Here is a 6192-nt window from a genome sequence, read left to right as displayed (position 1 = left end):
GCCTATCTTTACTGTCAATTTTCTTGCCTGAAATTTATTTTCACGGCTTCAGAGGTAGGAAATGCTAGTACTTAAAACTGGTTTGGAAACATTCTCTCTGGCATTTTAGAATGTTGCTATTTCTTTTACTATCCTATTTCCCATTTTGAAATTTATACTAAAACATTGTTTTTATCGAGTTTTACATTTTAGAAAACACAGTCCCATACACTGTCTCATTTGAATCCAGGACAAATTAAATAGCATAGTGGAGAAATCACATAAATAATGGCTCAGTTTCTTTAGCTTGCAATTTCATCATTTTTGAATGTTTACTTAAGATAACAAGAGCTTAAAGAATTTTTACAAGATTACATATTACTTTCAGATAAAAAAAAAGTAGGTAGTGTTGCAATGAAAAATTACCACCACTAATGCAACTTATCATAAATCAGGATTTGGTATATTTCCTTCCTTCATGGTATATGTGTATGTAGGGAGGACAAGAGAAGGAGTTGAAGGAGGAGGGAGCAGAAGATAAGGATATACTAGATATCTAGGTTATATTTTTTAGGAATAAAAATAATTTTGGCTTCCATACCTAATCTTCCCAATTTCTTCTCCCTGTTTACCCACAAATAGCCAAATGAGCAAAAGAAGGCACCCTGTTGTATTTTAAAACCATTTTTGCACCCACTCTTCAGCTTCTTTCTTCGGACTATATCTGAACTGCCACCACTGGAGCCTTACACCTTGATGCTTGTTTAAATGAATGAGACCTTTGGGTGAGATAACATTTCAGTCTATTAGTAGACATCCATTACTTCAGTGTGAATGGATGATCTGAGAAGGGGATGCTGAAAACTATGTAAGGGGCCCTAGCATGAGGGTCTTGAGTGGAGCACCACCTGAGAGCATCTTACACTGATTAAAAGACACGCCACCAAAGTGAAAGTCAAGACAGAAAAGGGAGAACAGGAGGCTCCAATGACACAATCTTTACCCTTCACAGTTTTGCTTTTGGACACCTCTGTTCAAACCCCTGGTGAAGGGGTCAATAGAAACTGAACAGGGTGGAAGGAGTTGAAGTCAGCTAAGACCATAGAGGAAAGTTCCTTATGTCTTGTTAAATGAAAAGGGCCCTGGGAGGGGGGCATGAGGGCTCTCCTAGAACCCTGTGCCCTAAAGACAATGGCAGAAGAGCAAAAGTTAAAATGAAAACTGTACTACAACTTGTGACCATCTGTCTCTCTTCCACCTCACCTCTCTGTGCTGTTGACTGTTGCCGTGTATCTGTGGCAAAGAAAGAAGACCATGCAGCAGTCAGAGAAATCAGAGGACACCACTTCAGCAATTATCCAAAAATAGGACAGACACCTATCTGCCTGCACTTGGACGTGTCAGGTCATTCAGCTTGGCTGCACAGCTGGAGAAGTTGTTTTGCCATTATAGGAAAAGGTAGGGGTGGAGAATGAAGAAGGAAAGGAAGAGACATGACTCAGAGTGGGAAAGAGCACGTAACCAAGGGCAAATATTTCTCCCAGACATAAATGGATCAGGAAGAGATAGGAGCTACAGGTCATCTTTGGAGCATTCTTTGCTCTCCCTGCCTCTGAGTAGCTTGTCATCGAGCACCTGCCAGTAACAAAAGGGGAGAGAAGGGCAGGAGGCAGGACCTGCCTCTCTAACTGAATGGCACACCAGTTCCAGCCAAGTGCTGGCTCAGCTACCTGGGACAGTGAAACACGGAGTCATTTGGAAAGTTGCAGGGATAAACACAGCATTTCCCAGGGAGGCAGGTGGCAAAGATAACATGTTTCTTTTACTGAGGAGGACACCGGTTGGAATCTTTTTTGCATTACAACAGTGGGAGAATCCTGATCTCTGGTACAAATAATAACATTTCCATTTGTTAAGCATTTATTACTTGCTGGGCATTTATTTAATCTGCACAATAACTCTATGATGTGGGTTCTATTATTGTTTTTCAGATGAGAAAACTGATGTCCTTAGTTGAAGAATTTTCCCAAGATCACATGGGAGTCAAGATCTGAGCCAAGAGAGTCTGACACCAGAGTTCAGGCCCTTAATCACTACAGAGATTATTGGCTATTTCTAGGATGTGCGTATAGCTGTTCTAATGACTAATTCTGCCTTCTGACCAAAATCTTCTTTTTCATTCATTGTTCAGTCATGTCACCTTTCCTGCTATGAGAAGCACCTTTTTTCTTTCCTTTCTCCCATAAATGGAGTCAGTACAAAGTCCTCAATGGTGGGAGCTCCCTACAACCTGGTATCTGGGCTCCCTGTAACTTCCTCACTCTGCCGCCTTCTAATCCTTGAGCCCTCCCCTAGTCCTATTCTCTACTTTCCTGAGCACACCATTTCCTTCCCTGTATGATCTGTGCCCTAGGCCCTAACACTCCAGCTAATGTCAGAAAAATATCTTTCAGGGACATCCCTGGCAGTCCAGTGGTTAAGACTTCACCTTCCAATGCAGGATGTGCAGGTTCTATCCCTGGTCAGGGAGCTAAGATCTCACATGCCCCAGGGCCAAGAAAACAAGACATAAAACGAAGCAATATTGTAACAAATTCAAATAAAGACTTTAAAAATGGTCCACATCTAAAAAAATCTTTAAAAAAATTTTTTTTAAAAGAAAACTATCTTTCACATGCTATTATTCCCATGTTTTGTAAATTTCATAAAATTGTACTACCTTTAACAAAGACTTTCTTATTATGTATCAAAAACACAATGATGATCTTTCTCCTCAATACTAGACACCTAGGCATGTAAAATCTTAATAATTACAGTAATAATTTCTAGTTAGGCTAAGCATATACCTTTCGAGATAGGGGCCATGTTTCGTATCTTCATTTGGTTGGAAATTTCTTATCAGTTTGTACAGCTTTTAGTATGTTATCCAATCCTACTGTCAGTTATTTTACCTTGAAACTTCTAGGAAAAACCATATATAATTTTATTTTCCTCCAATAGGATAATTTGCTCATGAGAAATTTTAAAAACAGAAAAACCAGATTGGCGTATACAATCATATTAACGGCTTGGTTGTATATTGTCATACCGCTTTTCAATAGGCTTGTACAATTTACAATTGCAATAGCAGTGTATGTGTCTCCACACATTATCAGCATTCATGTGTATATGTGTGTATCAGTAAAAGTTACATATATATGTAATTTTTACTAAGATATTAGGTGGTATTATAGAACAACATTATAGTATTCCATTTTGCACACATAAAAATTTAACAAACATTTTTCTACAGTGATAACTAGTATTGTGATCCCCACACTCATTTTCCCCTAATTTTTCATTCACCTTTAATATAGTAATGTTGTCTGTGCTTTGCAATAACGGTTATTCTGAACACCTATCATAGGGCATGGTGTTTATATTTCCCACTGTTGGCAATGGCTAGCAGAGATCCACCCACTCTTCTGCTCTTCCTTCCCTCTTTCTCCTCCTCTCTGCTCTCATCCAGTCCAGTGAACTGAATATTTTAGATAGCTTTGAAGGGTGAAGGCTTACAATGTTTTGCTATGAGACAAAGAAAAACTCAATGGATCACACAACATGATCTTGATTTCTTTAGAACTCTGTCTTAAATGATCTAACAAAGTTTAATATTCTTTCTGATTGAAACTTTGCAAATAGTGCACCAAAATAAAGAAATCACCAAATGAACATGTCTGCAAAAACAAACATTTTTTACATACATATTTTCTCACAAAGCAGTTGTGGTAAACTAGTCAATATCAAAATAGGGAGCCATATGGAAAATGAGAAGTCATGACACTGGAATATATAAAAAGAAGCATAAGATACAAGCAAGCCTTCCTCCCCAGTTTAGATATGACTGTGTTGAGGCAGTCACAGAAATAGCACACATTATTTAGGGTTAGGTAATATAAACTAAATGAAATCTCCACAGAGTATCTAGCATATTCGATCAATTTCATGGTAGCCTCCGTGTTCAGGGGCCATGAAGAGGGCGGAAGGGGTGGGGGAGGGCCATGATCAAAGCATTGGAAATAAAACATCAAAAAAACTTTTTTATCATGTAGAAAAAACAAGTGAGCAATCAACTGAATTATTTATGTACATTTTATTTAGACAAGAGGAAGATCTTATGATGATTATAAATTTGAAAATAGACCCCTGAAAAAGAGCCAGAGTTGTTGATATTATTTATTCTAAAGGTGAGTAAAGGGCCACATAAAAGATGAAAAATATTGTACAAAGAACGAATTTATTAAAACTATTTTTTTTCTGAGAGAGAGAAAGACTAAGTGGGGTCATCTTAAGTGATAATTTTATTAGAGTAGGCACACGCAAAAAGAATTGTGATCCTAAATATATTGAACAAGAGGAAATGGCAAAAAAGATCATAAACTATTTTTCATGTTAGAACTTTTGGAATGATGAGACAGATCAGACGCAGGCAGTCTCTATGCTGCATGATGAACTAGGGATTCATGTAAAGATTTCCATGATTTCATGATTCTTAGAGTTGAAGAAATATTCAGAATTGGAAAGGAAAATCCTCCTAGTCTTAAAATCTTCAATGAAGTTGGCCCAGCATGATACGCTTCTAGTGCAGGGTGCGTTTGGGCTACTTTGAAGCCCTCCCTAAGGCCAGCGCTGCCTCAGCTCTTGCCACAGCCAACACGTTTTGTGTGTGGCTAATGGGAAAATTTAATACAGCTCAACTCCTTTCGTAGCAAACAAACAAACAAACAAAGCAAAAAAAAAAAAAACCCCAACACCAGCAACAACAAAAACCCATCCTGGCTGCTGTCCAGTTTGTAATTCTTGATTTCACATTCCACGAAGACTTCAGTTTATAGAAATGGAAAGAACTGACAGTTCCCTGCAAGCAACTTGGCCAACTTAGCCTGTAGGGTTTCCCCTTAAATGATGCTTCCTTCAATTTCCTTCAAATATTTCTGCAATAGTATGTTACTTCCTTTTCGGAGTTGGGATTCCCTGTAAGTCATCCAGGCTGCCTGACTACTGCTCTTCCTAGGATGATGTACAAGCTCTGTTATGCATGTATTTGTGGAGGTTTTTCTTCATTCGTGGTTCTTATATATGAGGATTTTTTGTTTTGTTTTGTTTTTTAGTTTATTTGATGATATAACTTCTGCCTTTTTTTTCATTTTCCCAAGACTGAATGATTATTTAATAAAAAGCATGCCACACTGTATAGAAACCAACACTCTCTCCCATAATTCTGTGTATATGGGACTACAGAAATGTCACTGTCCCTGTCCCACATCTTCAAATTGACATTCTCAGGTCACAACAATAAGTCTTCCTAAAGGGGACCTTCTGGAAAAACAAGCTATTTCCTCGGCTCATATTTCCCTCTTTTTGTAGCAGGCACCAGCCATCTATCCCAGAAGTATATATTGGGGAGTAAGGAGGGCATCCATCAGCAAGCCCACAGCTGCTGACAGCCATAAGATTAGAGACAAGCACAAAGGGATAGGTCAACATACTGGCAAAAAATCCTGTGACAGCTAGGGAATAACTCATTTCATTCATGGGGGAAACCCCACCGTTTGGTGCAAGGACATTGATGAGGTAGGCCACTGAGTTACAGAGCCCCAAAGAAATGATATCACCTAGGAGGCGAGGAATAACACCCACAAAAAATCCTAGTATGCCCTCTTCCTGATAGATAGTTACTATGGAGTCACGAAGTCCATGGTACTTGGATTCTCTTCCAATGAATTGTACCATAGATCTCAGGGTGCTCACCTGAAAGGGATGAGTGATGAGAGTAGCAGCAGAAGAAGCCATCATCTCTCCAGTTGTCTCCTTGATAACTTGGTCAGAGATGAAACTTCTTTCTGTACATTTCCAGATAATGACTCCTCAACCTTGTCACACTACTGGTAATGCTGTAAAACTTTACCATGGACCACAGTTCCAAGGACCCCTGAACACAGTCTTGGAGTTAAGCCTGTGAACAACCCACGCTTCCCATGGATGCTTGCAATGTGCTGAGCCTAACAAAAAAAGACCAGGAAGCTGACATACTTGCTGCCCCAAAATATTTCGTCCAACTGTTGGAGGAAGAGGTTCATATCCCACCTGGATGAGCACCTTCACATACAAGAGCGTCTGGGACAGGATGGTGAGACGAGAGCCCAGGAGCACCTGACTGGCCGTGTCCGCCAT

The 6192-nt window shown here is 39.3% G+C and overlaps 1 pseudogene; it reads right to left on the bottom strand.

The window, feature by feature from the left end:
* Nucleotides 1–5273: 5273 nt before the first annotated feature.
* Nucleotides 5274–6192, bottom strand: LOC102978813 (mitochondrial carrier homolog 2-like; annotated as a pseudogene).

This window comes from Physeter macrocephalus, chromosome 5, assembly GCF_002837175.3.
Source record: "Physeter macrocephalus isolate SW-GA chromosome 5, ASM283717v5, whole genome shotgun sequence".
NCBI classification, from domain to species: domain Eukaryota; kingdom Metazoa; phylum Chordata; class Mammalia; order Artiodactyla; family Physeteridae; genus Physeter; species Physeter macrocephalus.
This window is presented reverse-complemented; position numbering and strand designations above follow the sequence as displayed.